This window comes from Cherax quadricarinatus, chromosome 90, assembly GCF_038502225.1.
Source record: "Cherax quadricarinatus isolate ZL_2023a chromosome 90, ASM3850222v1, whole genome shotgun sequence".
Taxonomy (NCBI): Eukaryota; Metazoa; Arthropoda; class Malacostraca; order Decapoda; family Parastacidae; genus Cherax; species Cherax quadricarinatus.
The window spans coordinates 16038937-16064649 of NC_091381.1; positions in this window are offsets into that span (position 1 = coordinate 16038937).

A 25713-nucleotide genomic window follows, 5' to 3' on the forward strand; every position below is an offset into this window, starting at 1 on the left:
TCAACAAGGGTGAAGGGAAGGGAGGAGTGGGGCACTCAACAAGGGTGAAGGGAAGGGAGGAGTGGGGCACTCAACAAGGGTGAAGGGGAGGGAGGAGAGGGGCACTCAACAAGAGTGAAGGGAAGGGAGGAGTGGGGCGCTCAACAAGGGAGAAGGGAAGGGAGGAGTGGTGCACTCAACAAGGGTGAAGGGAAGGGAGGAGTGGGGCACTCAACAAGGGTGAAGGGAAGGGAAGAGTGGGGCACTCAACAAGAGTAAAGGGAAGGGAGGAGTGGTGCACTCAACAAGGGTGAAGGGAAGGGAGGAGTGGGGCACTCAACAAGGGTGAACGGGAGGGAGGAGTGGGGCACTCAACAAGGGTGAAGGGAATGGAGGAGTGGGGCTCTCAACAAGGGTGAAGGGAAGGGAGGAGTGGTGCACTCAACAAGGGTGAAGGGAAGGGAGGAGTGGGGCACTCAACAAGGGTGAAGGGGAGGGAGGAGTGGGGCACTCAACAAGGGTGAAGGGAAGGGAGGAGTGGGGCACTCAACAAGGGTAAAGGGAAGGGAGGAGTGGGGCACTCAACAAGGGTGAAGGGAAGGGAGGAGTGGGGCTCTCAACAATGGTGAAGGGAAGGGAGGAGTGGGGCACTCAACAAGGGTGAAGGGAAGTGAGGAGTGGGGCACTCAACAAGGGTGAAGGGGAGGGAGGAGTGGGGCACTCAACAAGGGTGAAGGGAAGGGATCAGTGGGGCACTCAACAAGGGTGAAGGGAAGTGAGGAGTGGGGCACTCAACAAGTGTGAAGGGAAGTGTGGAGTGGGGCACTCAACAAGGGTGAAGGGAAGGGAGGAGTGGGGCACTCAACAAGGGTAAAGGGAAGGGAGGAGTGGGGCTCTCAACAAGGGTGAAGGGAAGGGAGGAGTGGGGCTCTCAACAAGGGTGAAGGGAAGGGAGGAGTGGGGCACTCAACAAGGGTGAAGGGAAGTGTGGAGTGGGGCACTCAACAAGGGTGAAGGGAAGGGAGGAGTGGGGCACTCAACAAGGGTAAAGGGAAGGGAGGAGTGGGGCTCTCAACAAGGGTGAAGGGAAGGGAGGAGTGGGGCTCTCAACAAGGGTGAAGGGAAGGGAGGAGTGGGGCACTCAACAAGGGTAAAGGGAAGGGAGGAGTGGGGCTCTCAACAAGGGTGAAGGGAAGGGAGGAGTGGGGCACTCAACAAGGGTGAAGGGAAGGGAGGAGTGGGGCACTCAACAAGGGTGAAGGGAAGGGAGGAGTGGGGCACTCAACAAGGGTCAAGGGAAGGGAGGAGTGGGGCACTCAACAAGGGTGAAGGGAAGGGAGGAGTGGGGCACTCAACAAGGGTGAAGGGAAGGGAGGAGTGGGGCTCTCAACAATGGTGAAGGGAAGGGAGGAGTGGGGCACTCAACAAAGGTGAAGGGAAGTGAGGAGTGGGGCACTCAACAAGGGTGAAGGGAAGGGAGGAGAGGGACACTCAACAAGGGTGAAGGGAAGGGAGGAGTGGGGCACTCAACAAGGGTGAAGGGAAGGGAGGAGTGGTGCACTCAACAAGGGTGAAGGGAAGGGAGGAGTGGGACACTCAACAAGGGTGAAGGGAAGGGAGGAGTGGGGCTCTCAACAAGGGTGAAGGGAAGGGAGGAGAGGGGCACTGAACAAGGGCGAAGGGAAGGGAGGAGTGGGACACTCAACAAGGGTGAAGGGAAGGGAGGAGTGGGGCTCTCAACAAGGGTGAAGGGAAGGGAGGAGTGGGACACTCAACAAGGGTGAAGGGTAGGGAGGAGTGGGGCACACAACAAGGGTGAAGGGAAGAGAGGAGTGGGGAACTCAACAAGGGTGAAGGGAAGGGAGGAGTGGGGCACTCAACAAGGGTGAAGGGAAGAGAGGAGTGGGGAACTCAACAAGGGTGAAGGGAAGGGAGGAGTGGGGCACTCAACAAGGGTGAAGGGAAGGGAGGAGTGGGGCACTCAACAAGGGTGAAGGGAAGGGAGGAGTGGGGCACTCAACAAGGGTGAAGGGGAGGGAGGAGAGGGGCACTCAACAAGAGTGAAGGGAAGGGAGGAGTGGGGCGCTCAACAAGGGTGAAGGGAAGGGAGGAGTGGTGCACTCAACAAGGGTGAAGGGAATGGAGGAGTGGTGCACTCAACAAGGGTGAAGGGGAGGGAGGAGTGGGGCACTCAACAAGGGTGAAGGGAAGGGAGGAGTGGTGCACTCAACAAGGGTGAAGGGGAGGGAGAAGTGGGGCACTCAACAAGGGTGAAGGGAAGGGAGGAGTGGTGCACTCAACAAGGGTGAAGGGAAGGGAGGAGTGGGGCACTCAACAAGGGTGAAGGGGAGGGAGGAGTGGGGTACTCAACAAGGGTGAAGGGAAGGGAGGAGTGGGGCACTCAACAAGGGTAAAGGGAAGGGAGGAGTGGGGCACTCAACAAGGGTGAAGGGAAGGGAGGAGTGGGGCTCTCAACAATGGTGAAGGGAAGGGAGGAGTGGGGCTCTCAACAATGGTGAAGGGAAGGGAGGAGTGGGGCACTCAACAAGGGTGAAGGGAAGTGAGGAGTGGGGCACTCAGCAAGGGTGAAGGGGAGGGAGGAGTGGGGCACTCAACAAGGGTGAAGGGGAGGGAGGAGTGGGGCACTCAACAAGGGTAAAGGGAAGGGAGGAGTGGGGCACTCAACAAGGGTGAAGGGAAGGGAGGAGTGGGGCTCTCAACAATGGTGAGGGGAAGGGAGGAGTGGGGCACTCAACAAGGGTGAAGGGAAGTGAGGAGTGGGGCACTCAACAAGGGTGAAGGGGAGGGAGGAGTGGGGCACTCAACAAGGGTGAAGGGAAGGGACGAGTGCGGCACTCAACAAGGGTGAAGGGAAGGGAGGAGTGGGGCACTCAACAAGGGTGAAGGGAAGGGAGGAATGGGGCTCTCAACAATGGTGAAGGGAAGGGAGGAGTGGGGCACTCAACAAGGGTGAAGGGAAGAGAGGAGTGGGGCACTCAACAAGGGTAAAGGGAAGGGAGGAGTGGGGCTCTCAACAAGGGTGAAGGGAAGGGAGGAGTGGGGCACTCAACAAGGGTGAAGGGAAGGGAGGAGTGGGGCACTCAACAAGGGTAAAGGGAAGGGAGGAGTGGGGCACTCAACAAGGGTGAAGGGAAGGGAGGAGTGGGGTACTCAACAAGAGTGAAGGGAAAGGAGGAGTGGGGCACTCAACAAGGGTAAAGGGAAGGGAGGAGTGGGGCACTCAACAAGGGTGAAGGGAAGGGAGGAGTGGGGCACTCAACAAGGGTGAAGGGAAGGGAGGAGTGGGGCTCTCAACAATGGTGAAGGGAAGGGAGGAGTGGGGCACTCAACAAGGGTGAAGGGAAGTGAGGAGTGGGGCACTCAACAAGGGTGAAGGGGAGGGAGGAGTGGGGCACTCAACAAGGGTGAAGGGAAGGGAGGAGAGGGGCAGTCAACAAGGGTGAAGGGAAGGAAGGAGTGGGGCACTCAACAAGGGTGAAGGGAAGGGAGGAGTGGTGCACTCAACAAGGGTGAAGGGAAGGGAGGAGAGGGGAACTCAACTAGGGTGAAGGTAAGGGAGGAAAGGGAAACTCAACTAGGGTGAAGGGAAGGGAGGAAAGGGAAACTCAACTAGGGTGAAGGGAAGGGAGGAGAGGGGAACTCAACTAGGGTGAAGGGAAGGGAGGAGAGGGGAACTCAACTAGGGTGAAGGGAAGGGAGGAAAGGGAAACTCAACTAGGGTGAAGGGAAGGGAGGAAAGGGAAACTCAACTAGGGTGAAGGGAAGGGAGGAAAGGGAAACTCAACTAGGGTGAAGGGAAGGGAGGAAAGGGAAACTCAACTAGGGTGAAGGGAAGGGAGGAGAGGGAAACTCAACTAGGGTGAAGGGAAGGGAGGAAAGGGAAACTCAACTAGGGTGAAGGGAAGGGAGGAAAGGGAAACTCAACTAGGGTGAAGGGAAGGGAGGAAAGGGAAACTCAACTAGGGTGAAGGGAAGGGAGGAAAGGGAAACTCAACTAGGGTGAAGGGAAGGGAGGAGAGGGGAACTCAACTAGGGTGAAGGGAAGGGAGGAAAGGGAAACTCAACTAGTTTGAAGGGAAGGGAGGAGAGGGAAACTCAACTAGGGTGAAGGGAAGGGAGGAAAGGGAAACTCAACTAGGGTGAAGGGAAGGGAGGAAAGGGAAACTCAACTAGGGTGAAGGGAAGGGAGGAGAGGGGAACTCAACTAGGGTGAAGGGAAGGGAGGAAAGGGAAACTCAACTAGGGTGAAGGGAAGGGAGGAAAGGGAAACTCAACTAGGGTGAAGGGAAGGGAGGAGAGGGGAACTCAACTAGGGTGAAGGGAAGGGAGGAAAGGGAAACTCAACTAGGGTGAAGGGAAGGGAGGAGAGGGAAACTCAACTAGGGTGAAGGGAAGGGAGGAAAGGGAAACTCAACTAGGGTGAAGGGAAGGGAGGAGAGGGGAACTCAACTAGGGTGAAGGGAAGGGAGGAGAGGGAAACTCAACTAGGGTGAAGGGAAGGGAGGAAAGGGAAACTCAACTAGGGTGAAGGGAAGGGAGGAGAGGGGAACTCAACTAGGGTGAAGGGAAGGGAGAAGAGGGAAACTAAACTGGGGTGAAGGGAAGGGAGAAGAGGGGAACTCAACTAGGGTGAAGGGAAGGAGGAGAGGGGAACTCAACAAGGGTGAAGGGAAGGGAGGAGAAAGGCACTCAACAAAGGTGAAGGGAAGGGAGGAATGGGGCACTCAACAAGGGTGAAGGGAAGGGAGGAGTGGAGCACACAACAATAGTGAAGGGTAGGGAGGAGTGGGGCACACAACAATAGTGAAGGGTAGGGAGGAGTGGGGCACACAACAAGGGTGAAAGGAAGAGAGGAGTGGGGAACTCAACAAGGGTGAAGGGAAGGGAGGAGTGGGGCACTCAACAAGGGTGAAGGGAAGGGAGGAGTGGGTCACTCAACAAGGGTGAAGGGGAGGGAGGAGAGGGGCACTCAACAAGAGTGAAGGGAAGGGAGGAGTGGGGCGCTCAACAAGGGAGAAGGGAAGGGAGGAGTGGTGCACTCAACAAGGGTGAAGGGAAGGGAGGAGTGGGGCACTCAACAAGGGTGAAGGGAAGGGAGGAGTGGGGCACTCAACAAGAGTAAAGGGAAGGGAGGAGTGGTGCACTCAACAAGGGTGAAGGGAAGGGAGGAGTGGGGCACTCAACAAGGGTGAACGGGAGGGAGGAGTGGGGCACTCAACAAGGGTGAAGGGAATGGAGGAGTGGGGCTCTCAACAAAGGTGAAGGGAAGGGAGGAGTGGTGCACTCAACAAGGGTGAAGGGAAGGGAGGAGTGGGGCACTCAACAAGGGTGAAGGGGAGGGAGGAGTGGGGCACTCAACAAGGGTGAAGGGAAGGGAGGAGTGGGGCACTCAACAAGGGTAAAGGGAAGGGAGGAGTGGGGCACTCAACAAGGGTGAAGGGAAGGGAGGAGTGGGGCTCTCAACAATGGTGAAGGGAAGGGAGGAGTGGGGCACTCAACAAGGGTGAAGGGAAGTGAGGAGTGGGGCACTCAACAAGGGTGAAGGGGAGGGAGGAGTGGGGCACTCAACAAGGGTGAAGGGAAGGGATCAGTGGGGCACTCAACAAGGGTGAAGGGAAGTGAGGAGTGGGGCACTCAACAAGGGTGAAGGGAAGGGAGGAGTGGGGCTCTCAACAATGGTGAAGGGAAGGGAGGAGTGGGGCACTCAACAAGGGTGAAGGGAAGTGTGGAGTGGGGCACTCAACAAGGGTGAAGGGAAGGGAGGAGTGGGGCACTCAACAAGGGTAAAGGGAAGGGAGGAGTGGGGCTCTCAACAAGGGTGAAGGGAAGGGAGGAGTGGGGCACTCAACAAGGGTAAAGGGAAGGGAGGAGTGGGGCTCTCAACAAGGGTGAAGGGAAGGGAGGAGTGGGGCACTCAACAAGGGTGAAGGGAAGGGAGGAGTGGGGCACTCAACAAGGGTGAAGGGAAGGGAGGAGTGGGGCACTCAACAAGGGTAAAGGGAAGGGAGGAGTGGGGCACTCAACAAGGGTGAAGGGAAGGGAGGAGTGGGGCACTCAACAAGGGTGAAGGGAAGGGAGGAGTGGGGCTCTCAACAATGGTGAAGGGAAGGGAGGAGTGGGGCACTCAACAAAGGTGAAGGGAAGTGAGGAGTGGGGCACTCAACAAGGGTGAAGGGAAGGGAGGAGAGGGGCACTCAACAAGGGTGAAGGGAAGGGAGGAGTGGGGCACTCAACAAGGGTGAAGGGAAGGGAGGAGTGGTGCACTCAACAAGGGTGAAGGGAAGGGAGGAGTGGGACACTCAACAAGGGTGAAGGGAAGGGAGGAGTGGGGCTCTCAACAAGGGTGAAGGGAAGGGAGGAGAGGGGCACTGAACAAGGGCGAAGGGAAGGGAGGAGTGGGACACTCAACAAGGGTGAAGGGAAGGGAGGAGTGGGGCTCTCAACAAGGGTGAAGGGAAGGGAGGAGTGGGACACTCAACAAGGGTGAAGGGTAGGGAGGAGTGGGGCACACAACAAGGGTGAAGGGAAGAGAGGAGTGGGGAACTCAACAAGGGTGAAGGGAAGGGAGGAGTGGGGCACTCAACAAGGGTGAAGGGAAGAGAGGAGTGGGGAACTCAACAAGGGTGAAGGGAAGGGAGGAGTGGGGCACTCAACAAGGGTGAAGGGAAGGGAGGAGTGGGGCACTCAACAAGGGTGAAGGGAAGGGAGGAGTGGGGCTCTCAACAAGGGTGAAGGGGAGGGAGGAGAGGGGCACTCAACAAGAGTGAAGGGAAGGGAGGAGTGGTTCGCTCAACAAGGGAGAAGGGAAGGGAGGAGTGGTGCACTCAACAAGGGTGAAGGGAATGGAGGAGTGGTGCACTCAACAAGGGTGAAGGGGAGGGAGGAGTGGGGCACTCAACAAGGGTGAAGGGAAGGGAGGAGTGGTGCACTCAACAAGGGTGAAGGGGAGGGAGAAGTGGGGCACTCAACAAGGGTGAAGGGAAGGGAGGAGTGGTGCACTCAACAAGGGTGAAGGGAAGGGAGGAGTGGGGCACTCAACAAGGGTGAAGGGGAGGGAGGAGTGGGGCACTCAACAAGGGTGAAGGGAAGGGAGGAGTGGGGCACTCAACAAGGGTAAAGTTAAGGGAGGAGTGGGGCACTCAACAAGGGTGAAGGGAAGGGAGGAGTGGGGCTCTCAACAATGGTGAAGGGAAGGGAGGAGTGGGGCTCTCAACAATGGTGAAGGGAAGGGAGGAGTGGGGCACTCAACAAGGGTGAAGGGAAGTGAGGAGTGGGGCACTCAGCAAGGGTGAAGGGGAGGGAGGAGTGGGGCACTCAACAAGGGTGAAGGGGAGGGTGGAGTGGGGCACTCAACAAGGGTAAAGGGAAGGGAGGAGTGGGGCACTCAACAAGGGTGAAGGGAAGGGAGGAGTGGGGCTCTGAACAATGGTGAAGGGAAGGGAGGAGTGGGGCACTCAACAAGGGTGAAGGGAAGTGAGGAGTGGGGCACTCAACAAGGGTGAAGGGGAGGGAGGAGTGGGGCACTCAACAAGGGTGAAGGGAAGGGAGGAGTGGGGCACTCAACAAGGGTGAAGGGAAGGGAGGAGTGGGGCACTCAACAAGGGTGAAGGGAAGGGAGGAGTGGGGCTCTCAACAATGGTGAAGGGAAGGGAGGAGTGGGGCACTCAACAAGGGTGAAGGGAAGTGAGGAGTGGGGCACTCAACAAGGGTGAAGGGAAGGGAGGAGTGGGGCACTCAACAAGGGTAAAGGGAAGGGAGGAGTGGGGCTCTCAACAAGGGTGAAGGGAAGGGAGGAGTGGATCACTCAACAAGGGTGAAGGGAAGGGAGGAGTGGGGCACTCAACAAGGGTAAAGGGAAGGGAGGAGTGGGGCACTCAACAAGGGTGAAGGGAAGGGAGGAGTGGGGCACTCAACAAGAGTGAAGGGAAAGGAGGAGTGGGGCACTCAACAAGGGTAAAGGGAAGGGAGGAGTGGGGCACTCAACAAGGGTGAAGGGAAGGGAGGAGTGGGGCACTCAACAAGGGTGAAGGGAAGGGAGGAGTGGGGCTCTCAACAATGGTGAAGGGAAGGGAGGAGTGGGGCACTCAACAAGGGTGAAGGGAAGTGAGGAGTGGGGCACTCAGCAAGGGTGAAGGGAAGGGAGGAGAGGGGCACTCAACAAGGGTGAAGGGAAGGGAGGATTGGGGCACTCAACAAGGGTGAAGGGAAGGGAGGAGTGGTGCACTCAACAAGGGTGAAGGGAAGGGAGGAGTGGGACACTCAACAAGGGTGAAGGGAAGGGAGGAGTGGGGCTCTCAACAAGGGTGAAGGGAAGGGAGGAGAGGGGCACTCAACAAGGGTGAAGGGAAGGGAGGAGTGGGACACTCAACAATTGTGAAGGGAAGGGAGGAGTGGGGCTCTCAACAAGGGTGAAGGGAAGGGAGGAGAGGGGCACTCAACAAGGGTGAAGGGAAGGGAGGAGTGGGGCACTCAACAAGGGTGAAGGGAAGGGAGGAGTGGTGCACTCAACAAGGGTGAAGGGAAGGGAGGAGTGGGACACTCAACAAGGGGGAAGAGAAGGGAGGAGTGGGGCACTCAACAAGGGTGAAGGGAAGGGAGGAGTGGGGCACTCAACAAGGGTGAAGGGAAGGGAGGAGTGGGGCACTCAACAAGGGTGAAGGGTAGGGATGAGTGGGGCACTCAACAAGGGTGAAGGGAAGGGAGGAGTAGGGCACTCAACAAGGGTAAAGGGAAAGGAGGAGTGTGGCTCTCAACAAGGGTGAAGGGAAGGGAGGAGTGGGGCACTCAACAAGGGTGAAGGGAAGGGAGGAGTCGGGCACTCAACAAGAGTGAATGGAAGGGAGGAGTCGGGCACTCAACAAGAGCGAAGGGAAGGGAGGAGTGGGGCACTCAACAAGGGTGAAGGGAAGGGAGGGTAAGGGCACTCAATAAGGGTGAAGGGAAGGGAGGTCAGTGGTTTAATGTTATCATCAAGTTGCTGTGTATTAACTCAAAAACATTCTATTATTTACAACTTGATGAAAGCCTACACTTTCCCCACTGAAAACTAACTGTGCAGCTTTCTGAGGGTAAACTGACTGTTCTGGAGCACAATACTTGATGTAGGCCAACACCTCCGTCATGGTAAGTTGGTTGTTTTGCATGAAACTAACACTTCATGTAAACTTGCACCTTGCTCTGGCCAGCTGATAGTTCTGTATCACATAAACACTGATGTTTGTTGTAGATCTTCACCTTCCTCTGGCCAGCTGATAGTTCTGTAGCACACAAACACTGATGTTTGTTGTAGGTCTTCACCTTCCTCTTGCCAGCTGATAGTTCTGTAGCACACACACACTGATGTTTGTTGTAGGTCTTCACCTTCCTCTGGCCAGCTGATAGTTCTGTAGCACACAAACACTGATGTTTGTTGTAAATCTTCACATTCCTCTGGCCAGCTGATAGTTCTGTAGCACACAAACACTGATGTTTGTTGTAGGTCTTCACCTTCCTCTGGCCAGCTGATAGTTCTGTAGCACACAAACACTGATGTTTGTTGTAGGTCTTCACCTTCCTCTGGCCAGCTGATAGTTCTGTTGCACACAAACACTGATGTTTGTTGTAGGTCTTCACCTTCCTCTGGCCAGCTGATAGTTCTGTAGTACACAAACACTGATGTTTGTTGTAGGTCTTCACCTTCCTCTGGCCAGCTGATAGTTCTGTAGCACACAAACACTGATGTTTGTTGTAGATCTTCACCTTCATCTGTCCAGCTGATAGTTCTGTTGCACACAAACACTGATGTTTGTTGTAGATCTTCACCTTCCTCTGTCCAGCTGATAGTTCTGTAGCACACAAACACTGATGTTTGTTGTAGATCTTCACCTTCCTCTGTCCAGCTGATAGTTCTGTAGCACACAAACACTGATGTTTGTTGTAGATCTTCACCTTCCTCTGTCAAGCTGATAGTTCTGTAGCACACAAACACTGATGTTTGTTGTAGGTCTTCACCTTCCTCTGGCCAGCTGATAGTTCTGTAGCACACAAACACTGATGTTTGTTGTAGGTCTTCACCTTCCTCTGTCCAGCTGATAGTTCTGTAGTACACAAACACTGATGTTTGTTGTAGGTCTTCACCTTCCTCTGTCCAGCTGATAGTTCTGTAGCACACAAACACTGATGTTTGTTGTAGGTCTTCACCTTCCTCTGTCCAGCTGATAGTTCTGTAGCACACAAACACTGATGTTTGTTGTAGGTCTTCACCTTCCTCTGTCCAGCTGATAGTTCTGTAGCACACAAACACTGATGTTTGTTGTAGGTCTTCACCTTCCTCTGTCCAGCTGATAGTTCTGTAGTACACAAACACTGATGTTTGTTGTAGGTCTTCACCTTCCTCTGTCCAGCTGATAGTTCTGTAGTACACAAACACTGATGTTTGTTGTAGGTCTTCACCTTCCTCTGTCCAGCTGATAGTTCTGTAGCACACAAACACTGATGTTTGTTGTAGGTCTTCACCTTCCTCTGTCCAGCTGATAGTTCTATAGCACACAAACACTTATGTTTGTTGTAGGTCTTCACCTTCCTCTGTCCAGCTGATAGTTCTGTAGCACACAAACACTGATGTTTGTTGTAGGTCTTCACCTTCCTCTGTCCAGCTGATAGTTCTGTAGCACACAAACACTGATGTTTGTTGTAGGTCTTCACCTTCCTCTGTCCAGCTGATAGTTCTGTAGCACACAAACACTGATGTTTGTTGTAGGTCTTCACCTTCCTCTGTCCAGCTGATAGTTCTGTAGCACACAAACACTGATGTTTGTTGTAGGTCTTCACCTTCCTCTGGCCAGCTGATAGTTCTGTAGCACACAAACACTGATGTTTGTTGTAGGTCTTCACCTTCCTCTGGCCAGCTGATAGTTCTGTAGCACACAAACACTGATGTTTGTTGTAGGTCTTCACCTTCCTCTGGCCAGCTGACAGTTCTGTAGCACACAAACACTGATGTTTGTTGTAGGTCTTCACCTTCCTCTGTCCAGCTGATAGTTCTGTAGCACACAAACACTGATGTTTGTTGTAGGTCTTCACCTTCCTCTGTCCAGCTGATAGTTCTGTAGCACACAAACACTGATGTTTGTTGTAGGTCTTCACCTTCCTCTGGCCAGCTGATAGTTCTGTAGCACACAAACACTGATGTTTGTTGTAGGTCTTCACCTTCCTCTGGCCAGCTGATAGTTCTGTAGCACACAAACACTGATGTTTGTTGTAGGTCTTCACCTTCCTCTGGGTAGATTGACTCATCTGTAACATTCTAACACATGATCAATGTAAAACCCACCATAATATATTTCATAGGTAGATGAACTACTACTATTGTTATTATTCTAATTCTTATTCTTATTCTTATTATTATTAACTACTACTATTCCTACTACTAGTAGTAGTAATAGTACTACTACTGGTACTATTACTACTATAGTAGTAGCAGTAATAATAACAGTAATAATAATAATAATAATAATAATAATAATAATAATAATAATAATAATAATAATAATAATAATAATAATAATAATAATATTACCTGCAACATAGGCCAGTAGTATTATTCTTTCACCTCCCGTTGTACCTATATATACACTCTATGTCTTGATATTGCTTGGAATGGCCTGACAACGCTCCAGGAGAACGAAGAGTTGTCACAATTAAATGTCACATTAAATGCACTTGTGTTCATTTTTACTTAACATCTAATACTTAACGCAGGCATACACTATCCTGTAGGTAGGCTGGCTGTTAAATGTCGTACTGATACTTGAAGTAGGCTTAAACCTTTCTTGGGTAGTTGACTCTTCTGTAGGACACTAACACTAAGTACGCTTATTTCTTACTCAGGGAAGTCTCGGGGTTGTGTAGGCCTACATCTGATAAGAACATAAGAACATAAGAAAGAAGGAACACTGCAACAGGCCTACTGGCCCATGAGGAGCAGGTCTATGTCCCCCCCCGGATTAGACCAATGACCACTCCCCCGGATTAGCCCAATGACCTACCCAGTCTGGTCACCTCCACTCAAGGATGGAGCACTGCACCAGACCCAGCAGCACAAGCTAGTCAGGTCCAACTCACACCCATCCACACCCACTCATGTATTTATCTAACCTACTTTTAAAACTACACAACGTTTTGGCCTAAATAACTGCACTCGGGAGTTTGTTCCACTCATCCACAACTCTATTACCAAACCAGTGCTTTCCTGTATCCTTTCTGAATCTGAATTTTTCCAACTTGAAACCAATGCTGCGAGTCCTGTCTTGGCTGGAAATTTTCATCACGCTATTTACATCCCCTTTTCTATTCCTATTTTCCATTTATACACCTCGATCATATCCCCGCTAATTCTACGCCTTTCGAGAGAGTGCAGATTCAGGGCCCTCAGTCTATCCTCATAGGGAAGATTTCTGATACATGGGATCATCTTTGTCATCCTCCTTCGTACGTTTTCCAGAGCATTTATATCCATTCTGTAATGCGGTGACCAGAACTGAGCAGCATAGTCTAAATGAGGCCTAACCAAGGATATATAGAGGACTTCTGTTATTTATACTTCTAGATATGAAGCCAAGAATTCTGTTAGCTTTATTGCCTCACATAATTTTCAAGCACCAAAGCTATTTTTCTACTTCAGTTTAGTTTACAGATTGAAAGCCGTTATCCTTCCTCTGTTAAGTCAGCCCTATCCATGATGTACTACCCAGGACGCCATATACAACTTAAATACATATTTACTGCTTGGTGACCAGAGGCAGCATGTGTACGGAGACTTTCCAGCCGAAAATATCAGTAGACTAATAACTAGGTACCTCTTTATTGCATGGTAAACATTTAGATAAAACCCGAAGCAGGTAACTAATATACAATTATCTATTAACTGGTAAATGAACAAGAAAAGCAAGTGTAAAAAGTCTTGCCAATGTGTTTTGTCCCGCTCAAGATAACTCCACCTCACTTGACACTTTGGAAGTATTTACTACTACATTAATAGAAACGGCAGATGTAAGGCTTGTAAAAAAGTTTTGAAACTCACAACAGGTGACTGATACCTAGGTACAATTTTCTCGCTATGTTAATAGGGGCAGCAGATGAAAATTCAGAGACTTGAATATATGAATCTCCAAGCTCAGGATAGCACTTACAGGTGTCAAATAATGCCTACAGCTTATTTACTGCTAGACAAATAGAGGCAGCAAGTGTGTGGAGACTTGTCGGAAAGCCAACCACAACATTCGACTAACATCCATAGACCTATTTACTACCATGTAGACGAAAGCATCAGATTTAATGAGGTTTTGAAAATCAAACTCAGGTCCCTTTGGTAGGGAGCTGAGCTTTTTTTTAGCAGCACTGTAATGGTCAGATCTTCTCCAGTTTCCAGGCAAAAATTATTAACATTAGTGTTTACCCTACTATCTAATGCACCTGAGAATATTTTTTTTATCTTGAGCAGACATAGATAAAAGGATTAAAAGGAGGCCTGGTCACAGACCGGGCCGCGGAGGCGTTGACCCCCGGAACTCTCTCCAGGTAAACTCCAGGTATTCTGGGCAAAAGCTAAACCAGTAGAGGTTAAACAGCCTGGGAAAAATAGGAGAGGAATTGTTTGGTATCCCGAAAGAGCACCTTCTCTGAGGTTGCCTGATTTTTTTTCTACCTCAATATTTTATTTTTAAACCATTTTTCACGTGAGAAGGCATCATCTAGCCTCAAACTGTCATTTTTTTTTACTATTTGCATGTGCTAATTTGGGGAACCCATCTATGAACACTTTCTAAAGGCTCTGTTGCTTCAGTTCTTTTGTTCAAAATTGATGCCTCCTAATTTGACGATTATAAAATGAAGTTCAAGTTTATAGGTGAATATTTTCCAAGTTTATGTGCAAAAAGTTAAATATATTTTACATTTATATCACAATAAATATATTTAAGTCTTTGCCTTCAGAAGAACTTCCATGTTCAGTTGCTGACTATTATGAACACTGGTAATGAATGGCCTGCTAAATGGTCGTAATGGGGTTTGGAGCAAAACACTCAGCAGATAGACTATAATGTATATTTTATCTTCAACCACTACATACAAATATGTATACCAGCTCTAGAATGGGAATGACTTCCTATACTTTGCCGGGATGCATTGATATGCTCCCAGAACTGTAGTCTTCACCACTTTATAACTGGAAAAATCAGTGTCATTTAACACTGACGTAAATTCCTGTGCCTTACCAAACAACGTTGTGTGAACCAATGACGCCCAATGCTGTTCTGGCCACCTCAAGGCTCGAGCCTGATTTTCGAAAGTTTCGAAAAAAAATTCTGGTTCTGCCTCATGGAAGCGGGGAACAAACTGTACTGCTTTCTGTAAACTAAAGTTATTTACAACTTGAGAAAACTGCCTTCTTTCTTTTTCCCTATCAAACTCTTCCTTGGCAGATGTCCTCTGTTCCCTAGTCTACTCAAGATTGAATTCCGCCAACTCAAGAGCCAACGCAGCTGATTCGCCTTCAGACAACCCTGCTGCATGAGACTGATGATTTTGCTCAGTTGATTTATCATTTTTCTCCTGCGAGAACATCGGGGTTTTATTCCTGGCTCCCGTAAAGGGAGGAGTCTGATGTGCCATCTCAATGAACCAAGGTATTGATTTAACGAAGGGTACCCTATTAATCGTTAAACCCTTTGCACCGGGTTCGCTGGTTGGGAAGCAGCCTATATGGGAATGTGACGAACGCGAAATAAATTGTAAGATACTCTCTGCATGCCACACTGATGCGTCTTACTGACAGGATACTATATATAATGTTTAGTTTTTGTGTGAATAAGTTTTACAGTGTAAAAAAAAAATTAAAAATCTAGGAATCATTAGAATCCGTGTGGAAGCTGGAGAATTTCTCTTATAAGTGACTTCACATTTTCAACCCTGGTATGTTTTCCAGAAAACTATCTATTCCGTAACAAAGCAATACCTTTTCTGATCGGCTTCAACCTATTAAGACTAAAGTGCTCCCTCTGAATCATGACAGTATTAATTTTTTTTTTTAATTTCCCCTCTAAGCAGCTAATATATTGTGAACCCCTTATCCATCCTGTGAATGGTAGAGCAAGAGCATATGATTACACAGTGAATGTGTAGAGGCTGGCAGGCTCTAGGTATTTAGGTTGGCGCTAAATTAAGGAATCACAATCAAAAGAAACACTGTCTGTTTATCAATTCAAGATACTTCTTAAAAACCACAAGAACAAACTACAAAGAAAATTAGACATTTTAATTGAAAATAGTGATTGGACAAAGCATGCTAATAACAATTTTGTAATTAACTTATCAGATGAAATTTTAGACAAAAAATACAACTGCTGCTCTAGGTTTTGGCCTAAGTTTTGCAACTTCAAAAAAAAAAAACATAATAATGTTGAAATTGCAAAAGCCTTTTGTAACTTTGAAATTTTTTCTGATTTATCCACTGATGAAATTAATATTAGTAAGGGAATGGTATATAGCTCTATGTTAAAACCAAACATTCCCAATTGCCCTCAAAGATTCTTTAAGTCTTATGATACACTTAATAACAATAAAAATTTGCGCCTTACTAAAACAGACAAAATAAATGCAATAGTAATTATGAAAGAAAATGATTACAAAGAAAAAATGAATAATCTCTTAGATGATACTGAACCCTATTCTAAACTTAGAAAAAATCCCCTAGAAACCGTTAACAGCAAATTCAATAAAACAATAAAACTTCTACTGAAAGGCAAAGATGAATTAGTCAAACAATTTACTTCCACTAATCCATCTTTACCTTACATGTATGGACTAATAAAAAAACAACAAACCAGGGAATCCAGTCAGACCAATTATTAGCTCCATAGGATCAGTTTCATAAAAATTATCCAAATGACTTGATGACATTTTCAGCCCTATTGTTGGCAAAATTTCTAACTTTAAAGTTAAAAACAACATAGATTTAGTTGATAAATTAAGCTCCTTGACTGACTTAAATGATTTTAACATGGTTAGTTTTGATGTTATTTCCTTGTTTACGAAAGATCCTGTTGATGATTTATTAAGTTTCTTATCTGAAAAGCTCGTTAATAATGATTAACCATTGCCAGTTCCTACCATCATTAAATTTATCAAACTTTGCATTGTTGATGCAAAATTTGTATTTAATGATAAGTTTTACACTCAGAAGTTTGGTATGGCAATGGGAAATCCTCTTTCACCTGTTTTTAGTAACCTATACATAGAATTTTTTGAAACAAGGCTGCTTAACACAATCCTCCCTAATAGAGCTAAATGGTTAAGATATGTTGATGATATTTTGTCTTATGCCCAAGAATGTAGATATACACCATTTCCTTGGCAAATTAAATAGCTTAGCCCATTCTATAAACTTTACTGTTGAGTTTGAAGAAAATAACTCATTGCCTTTTCTAGATGCTTTAATTATTAAGGGTAATAATGAATTCAAATTTAAAATTTACAGAAAACCTACAAATAACTGTTCCTATGTCCACTATTATTCTTCATATTAAGATAGAGTTAAACTGTCTGTGTTCTCATCAATGTTTTTGAGAGGTTTACGTATTTGTAGTACAGAGTTCATAGGTGAGGAAATATCCAAAATTTATGAAATAGGCAATGATTTGAAATACCCAAGAAACGTAATTGATAAATCTTTTAAAATTGCTAGAAATACTTTTTACAATCCAAAAAGGGACAACCAGCCTTATTCAACTAAAAATATGTTGGTTCTCCCTTACCATGAAAACTTGGTTGATATGCCTTCTCTTCTTAAGACTTTTAATATTAAAGTTGTATTCAAAAATCTTGATATAGTAAAAAAAAACTTTTGATAAAGAATCCCTCCCAAAATGCTGACGGATGTCTATAAGATCCCTTGTAAAATTTGCGATAAAGTTTATTACGGTCAAACTGGTAAAAATCTCGAACCAAGATTAAAACAACATAAATATAGCATTAGAACTGGACAAGATTCCAATGCTCTATTTATTCATGTGAGAGATTTTAACCATCCAATTGATTTTGAAAAAGTTGAGAAAGTTGTATCAAGCAAGTCCATAGTCGACAGGAATATAATTGAATCTTGTTTCATAAAAAGCAGTTTGGACTTTAATATGAATATTTCCTTTGGTTTATATAAATAAGATCAATTTATAATAAATAGAATGTGGGAAGAATTTAATAATGCATTGGACAAACAATAAATTTTAAAATTCTTAATTCTTGGGTAGAATAGTTTGTTGGTGGGTTGTGTGAAAGACCTGTCTAGTTGGGCCAGCGGGCCTGCTGCAGTGTTCCCTTTCTTATGAGTCGCGCGTCAGCTGTTGCTTTGTTGTGGGATGTGATAGTGAGGTGTGGGCTAGACCCTTTATATGCCTTCCTTTGATGCATTACTTTCATTGTTCCTTGATAATGTGAGTAGTCACGAAAGCGCTTGAAATTTCTCTATTCTATTACAGTGGTTGTTTTGTATATATATATATATATATATATATATATATATATATATATATATATATATATATATATATATATATATATATATATATATATATATATATATATATATATATATATATATATTCATGCAATAAGATTACAATAAACAGGTGATATAAGAACTTAAGGCAGTGCATCCGACCTAATAGCACAAACTAGTGAGGTCCAACTCACACCCACCCACACCCACTCATGTATTTACCCAACCTATTTTTAAAACTACACAATGTCTTAGCGTCTATGATGGTACTCGGGAGTTTGTTCCACTCATCCACAACTCTATTACCTAACCAGTGCTTTCCTATATCCTTCCTGAATCTGAATTTTTCCAGTTTAAAACCATTGTTGCGAGTCCTGTCTATGTTAGATATTTTTAGCACGTTATTTACAACCCCTTTATTAATTCCTGTTTTCCATTTATACACCTCAATCACATCCCCCGTAATTCTATGCCTTTCTAGAGAGAGCAGATTCAGGGCCCTCAATCTATCCTCATACGGAAGATTTCTGATGCATGGGATCAACTTTGTCATCCTCCTTTGTACGTTTTCCAGTGCATTTATACCCATTATGTAATACGGTGACAAAAACTGTGCAACATAATGTAAATGAGGCCTAACCAAAGATATAAAGAGTTGAAGAACAACCTAAGGACTTCTATTATTTATACTTCTTGATATGAAGCCAAGGATTCTGTTAGCTTTATTGTGAACACTAATGCACTGTTGTCTTGTTTTTAGATTACTACTAACCAGAACTCCTAAATCCTTTTTGCAATCTGTAATATTAAGATCTACTTTATTTAGTTTATATGTGGCATGGTTATTTTCCTGTTGAACATTTAGAACTATGCATTTACCTATATTAAACTGCATCTGCCACTTCTCCGACCATTACATCAGTCTATTCAAATCATCCTGGAGCGCTCTAATGTCCTCATTAAAATGAATTCGACGGCCTATTTTGGTGTCATCAGCAAATTTGCTTATGTCGCTATTTATTCCCTCATCTATGTCGTTTATGTATTTTGTGAACAACAACGGGCCCAACACTGACCCCTGAGGAACACCGCTTGTGACATGCCCCCATTCTGATTTCTCCCCATTTATGCAAACTCTCTGCTGCCTATTCGTCAAACATGATTCAACCCAATAAAAAATTTCTCCCCCTATTCCGTGTGCCTTAATTAAGTTTCCTCAATAGTCTCTGATGTGAAACTCTATCAAAATCCTTACTGAATCCCATATACACAATATCATATTCAATACCATAATCTACTTCCTCAAATACCTTAGTGAAGAAAGTTAGTAAATTTCCTTTGTAAAAACGTACTGAGATTCATTAATCAATTTATGCCTTTCGAGATGGCTATGAATTGCTTCGGCAATTATTGGTTCCATAAATTTTCCCACTATGGAGATAAGGCTTATTGGTTTATAATTCGAAGCTAAGGACCTGTCAGTTGCCTTGTAAATTGGTATTACATTTGCCATTTTCCACTTGTCAGGCACTATGCCAGTTTGTAGTGATATGTTGAAAAGATTAGTCAAATGTATGCTAAGTTCCTCTTTACACTCCTTTAAGACCCTGGCAAACAGTTCAACAGGGCCTGGGGATTTGATAGATTTTTATATCTATATGTCTGAGGACCACATCACAAGTTACCCCAATCGTGCATAGTTTATTGTCATTCTGTTCTACATGATCTATTATTTTTGGAATTTCACTTGTATCCTTAGTAAAAACTGAGAGAAAGTAAGAATTGAAAATTTTACAAATATCATTATCAGTGTCAGTGATCTGACCTGAGTTACTCTTAAGTGTATCTTGTCCCTAATCTTACTTCTGTATACCCGAATGAGTCCTTCTGGGTTATTCTTTGAATCCCTTGCGACCTTAGCCTCATAATCCCTTTTTGCATTGTTCGCATCGCTATTGGGTCGTGCGGATCTACTGCGCAGAACGCTCCTGATTGAGTTGACTTGTGCGCAGTTTACCTGTTTGAGCTGCTACCCCTAGCGTTGGCTGGTGAAAACTTTATTTTCCAACATGGCGCTGCATAGCAGCAGGCGCATCAACATTGTCTGCGTTGAGTTGACCCGTGGGGCTGTCACGGGAGCTACGATGGATTTGTTACTGCCGGCGATTATCCGTGATACCTACGGTATCGCAAATGAAGAGATATGTGGTGTAGCACTTAATGGGACGACACGGATCTTCGTTAAAATGACGTCTGCAAATGTCTACGAAGCGGTGGTTGATAAGTATCAAGAGACCATTATAGCCGTCAATTCAGCTGTATCAGTACGTCTTCATGATGTATCTCGACATTACACAAGGGTAAAAATCAGGAATGTGCCTTTTGAGGCGACTGATCCTATGTTATGTTGCAAGCATTTCGAACTCAAGTATATGTAACATATGCAGGGCAACGTCGTACGTGTCGGCTATGTGGGTCGTATGACCACATAGCGGCGCAGTGTGGTAAGCGTCGTGGGAATCTCCAACTACCGCAACAGCAACAATCGGAAGAGGTCGAGGAAGGTGAGGGACGAGAACAGTCTTATGCTAACCTGTCTCGACAACGGTCATCTTGTAGTGATTTTGTAGAAAAAGCACAGGAGAATGCTTTGGAGGATGCAATACAGCGAGGAGAATCACCGTCACTGGACATAAATAAAGTATTTGAAGAGACTCTGCCCACTATGGGGGACGAGGATGTAGCGGCGTCTTTAGTGAAGGCACTGGATGTTTTGTTAGACGGGTCGATCGTCAACCGTGTGGAGGATCCAGGTGCAATTCTGGGATCGGTTGAGCATCATGGTGAGGCGACGGATGGAAGCATTGAGTCTAGTGTGTCGCATGGTATGACGGTGAATGTAGCAGAAGTGGAGGTGCATCACGATAGTACTAAAGAAATCCCAATGCAGGTGGAGGGTAGGACGCGAAAGCGAACTGCGACCCCATCGGACTCAGACGACGTGCTTACTCCTGCCCAAAGGCCAGGGAAAAAGTCTTGGGCAGATGTACAGAGGAAAGGGAACAGTGAATCCACGAAACAAGAGTTTATCAAGGTGGTTCCCAAAAAAGGGGGGAGGGATAGAGGTGTTGTAAAATGTATAAGTGAAAAGTCTATACCTAGAACGAAAGGAAAATCCCATTAATTGACTTTAAGGTTTCGACAATAAATATTAACGGTTTGAGATCTGAGCGGAAGCGAAAGTGGTTTAATGAATTTTTGGTGCGTCTAGATGTGGATGTGGTATTTCTCCAAGAACACAATTACAGAATTGGATATGAGTTAGAAATGGATGGTTACGATGTGTATATGGAATATGCGACGAGGTTAAAAGGGGGCGTCGCCATTCTGGGAAAGGAAAATAGCCCGTTTGTAGTACGGCATAGTGAAAGGGGGGAGGGGAGAGTGATTAGGGTGGATGGTTTATAGGGTAGAGTACACATAAGTTTTGTATGTGTATATGGGCCGGCCGAGGGAGATGTACGACTTAAAACTCATTTTGTACAAGATGTATTAGTATATTATCTACGTAGTTTACCAAATGTAGCGATAATAGGGGGCGACTGGAATTGTGTAATACGACGAAAAGATGTGGAGCCTCGAGGAGCGGGTTGTTGCTTGGGGTTCTTGGGAGATTTATTGACGAGTGTGGGTTTAATGGATGTGTGTGGGATGGGGTGGCATGGTGGAGCATACTTTCATTAGACGAGATTATGCGGCGAGATTAGATAGAATGTACGTGTCTTGTGCGGTTACAGTGCGGAGAGTGAATGTGATAAATGTTGTTTTTTTCGGATCATAGAGGAGTTGTAATGGATGTAGATATTGAGGGCGTGCCTAGGAGGGGTCCATCATTTTGGAAATTGAATGTAAAGTTATTGAAGGGAGAGGAAAGTCGTTTGTCTTTCGGGCATATGTGGGAACGCCTTGTGGTTGAAGCACCTGGAGATGTGGCTTTGGTTAATTGGTGGGAAACGATAGCCAAAAAGCGAATTAAGGAATATTATATTAGTCAAGGGGTGAGATATAATCAGTTACAGTATGGTTTCCAACGATATTTAGAGGGGCAGTTGCGCGACTGCTATGTACAAGCGAATGCTAGTTATCCTGTTATAGAAATTGAAAGAATTAAGGAGCAACTAAGAAATTTACAAAACGAAAGGTTTGATGGGGAAAGGCTTAAGGGTGGAATCGAAGAGGTTTTGTGGGGAGATCGGCCGTCGGCGTGTGTGATGAGGAATCAACACAGACGTCGCAAGGCAATGGAGTTAATGGGGTTGAATGTTCAGGTAGGTATGCAGGGGTATAGAGTGAATCAGGTGTTGACGACGACGGAGGGTATGAGTGGGTATATTGATGCTTGGGTTAAATTGAAAACGCAAAGTGTTGGAATAAGTGAAATTGCAGTGCAGTCAATCGGTAGGTTTGTGCAGTGTGAGCTGATGGAGCATGATGGTTTGATGTTGGGAGGGCCGATAACGGAGTGTGAGACTTGGGAGGCTTTATCTGGGGTGCAATTAGGTAAGGCGCCAGGAATTGATGGGTTGCCCAGCGACTTTTATCTTCAAAATTGGAACGTTTTAAAGGGGTTTTTGGTACGTTTATTCAATATAATGAAGCGGGATGGGGTTTTAGGGGAACAACAAAGGTTGGCTGTGGTCGTCCTAGTTCCTAAAGGTGAGCCATTAACGGTTAAAGATTATCGTGCAATCTCGTTATTATGTGGGGACTATAAAATTTTTGGAAGGATCTTCGCTAACAGAATAAAAAAGTCCTGGGCAAAGTGATTGACAAGGGACAATATGGGGTGCCGGACAGGTCTATGTATGAAGGTCACGGTATGATTAGAAGTTTTATTGAAGAAAGAGTAAGATTGGGAGGGGGGGTAATGGCTATAGATTGGGAGGCGGCATATGATAGTGTGGAACGGGAGACGTTATGGAAGATCATGAGATGGCAGGGGTTTGGGGCGGAAATTATATCATGGGCCAAATTAATGTATCAGGAGGCAACCTTGCGTGTGCAGGTGAATGGGAGGTTGGGAGATCGAATTCAGATGGGAAGGGGTTTGCGTCAAGGATGTCCCCTTTTACGAATTTTTTTTGCTTGTTTTCGAGATCCCTTTTATAGAGGGATAAAGGTTTTATTGGAAGCAAATAGGATGGGTAATGTAAGGGGTGGGGGAGCGGGCATTGTTGGATATGTCGACGACACGACGATTTTGGTGAGAGAAAACATGGATTTGCTTCGGGTAGAAAAGTTAGTGAAAGTTTTTGAAAAGGCTACTGGCATGACGATCAACATGGGGAAAACAAAGTATATGAATCTTGGAAAAGGGTCACGTGAGGAAGGAATGGTAGCTGAAAGGTGGGAAAGGGAGGACCAAATAAAGATATGTGGGATCGTTTATGTAAGTGATATCAAGTTAGCACAACAAATAAATTCCGTGCGTATCGTTGATAGTGTTGTGAAGCGCCTCAGTGGTTTAAGAGCTGCTAATTTAAGTTTGCAACAAAGGGTGATTATAACGAATGTGCTATTATATAGTAAACTATGGCATGTTACGGTAATATTTCCGATACTTCGTTGTGAGTTAAAAAGGTTACAAAAAAGTGTTTTTAGATTCATTTGGGGAACAGGGAGCGAATGGTTAAGTAGAGCGGTTGTCACACTCCCGGTTGGCCGTGGAGGGCTGGGTCTTATAGATGTCGAAAAGAGGATAATAAGTATGTATTTAAAAAGTAGTTATAAGCGGGAGGGGGGGCGAAAGAAGATGGTCTTCATAGGATACATCAGGATATGCGACGGTGGTGGGTGGGTAGGGAGTTCATGATAGGTGAGGCAATGTTACGGGTCTTAATAAACGTGAGGGATCCTTCACATATTAAATTGAGAAATCTTGATAGGGTAGATGGTAAGGCTGTGGTAGCGGCGGTAGAAGGAGTTTATCCGATGTATAATTGGCGTAATATTTGGTGGCGTTTAAACAAATTGCGTTTAAAACCTAAAGTCAGAGAAGTTATGTATAGATTTTTACATGGAATCTTGCCGTCAGGAATGGTTTTATTCTATAAGAGAATACGAGAGGATGGGAAATGCAAGGATTGTGGAGGATTGGCGACTATTTATCATACGGTGTATTTTTGCGATTGTATTGAACTTATAAGGGTTTGGATGGGTAAAGTTTTAAGGTTAGTGGGGGAGGGGGTTTGCAGGTCTTGAGGCTTTTAAGTTTAGATATAACTGGGGTGAATAAAAGGGTTGAGAATGCGATTGGGTAATGATTACGGATTATATATATATGATGTGGGCTATGAGGGAGGCGGACGTGCGTGCAAGAATTAATGCGTTGGCAGCAACTTTTTATAGGACACAGTGTAGGAATAAAGGGGTGTATGGAGGGAGATGGGAGAGAGATTTTAGTGAGGGTTATCGAAATTTCACATTAAGAGATTCATGGGATTTGCAAAGTGGGTAAGGGGATACAACGGGCTATTTTCCTAGAATGGGGATGTAGCATGGAGAGCTGTTTTTATAGATGTATAATTGAGTTTTGATATCTAGGGGCAATAGGGTTATTGCCCCGAGGGTTTCAGGCACTACACAGTTATCATTTGGAAGTGTGTTGCACTACGATTGCATATTATTAGCTTTCATGTATAAATCATTTCAAGGACTTTATGATGAAAATTTTCAATGAGATTCAAATATGTTATAGGTGTCTTTAATGATTTAGATTCAATTGTAAATGGTAAAAAGATCTTTATTTTCAGTTTAATTACAGAGTTTTTTCTTATGTAAAGCACAACTTAAATGGTGTAAATTAGAAAATAGGTAGTTTTGATATTTTAAGGTTATTTTTTCCTTTTAATGTATTCATCGATGGAGGCAATATGATGAATATTGCTAAGATTTGTTAACGGAAAATTTTCTGTACTCTTGGAGTTAATACAGGCGAATGCATTATTCTTGGTTGAATGGAGGTATCATTATAATTGAAGGTGGATGTGAATGTGTTGAATATGTCAGTATGTTTTATATTAAAATTCCACAGTCAGAAATATTTAGAATGAGATGAGTGGGATTTTCTTTATATTGTTTTTTATTCGTTGTAAATATGTACATCAATGAGTTAGAATAGTTAGTGGGTTTTTGGTAAATTTATTGTTTGTTACGATAATCATATTGTAGTAGGAATACTAGGCTTAGGTAGATGGTATAACTTATGATAATAAGAACATAAGAAAGGAGGAACACTGCAGGAGGCCTGCTGGCCCATACTAGGCAGGTCCTTTACAATTCATCCCACTAACAAAACATTTGACCAACCCAATTTTCAATGCCACCCAAGAAATAAGCTCTGATGTGCAAGTCCCACTCAAATCCAACCCCTCCCACTCATGTACTTATCCAACCTAGATTTGAAACTACCCAAAGTTCCAGCCTCAATAACCCAATTAGGTAGACTGTTCCACTCATCAACTACCCTATTTCCAAACCAATACTTTCCTATGTTCTTTCTAAATCTAAACTTATCTAATTTAAATCCATTACTGCGGGTTCTCTCTTGGAGAAACATCCTCAAGACCTTATTAATATCCCCTTTATTAATACCTATCTTCCACTTATACACTTCGATCAGGTCTCCCCTCATTCTTCGTCTAACAAGTGAATGTAACTTAAGAGTCTTCAATCTTTCTTCATAAGGAAGATTTCTAATGCTATGTATTAATTTAGTCATCCTACGCTGAATGTTTTCTAACGAATTTATGTCCATTTTGTAATACGGAGACCAGAACTGAGCTGCATAATCTAGGTGAGGCCTTACTAATGATGTATAAAGCTGCAGTATGACCTCTGGACTTCTGTTGCTTACACTTCTTGATATAAATCCCAGTAATCTATTTGCCTTATTACGTACGCTTAGGCATTGCTGTCTTGGTTTAAGGTTGCTGCTCACCATAACCCCCAAGTCCTTTTCGCAATCTGTATGGCTAAGTTCTACATCATTTAACTTATAAGTACTAGGGTTATGGGCACTCCCAAGCTTCAGAACCTTGCATTTATCTACATTGAACTGCATCTGCCACTTTTCTGACCAAGAATAGAGTTTGTTTAAATCCTCCTGAAGTTCCATAACAACT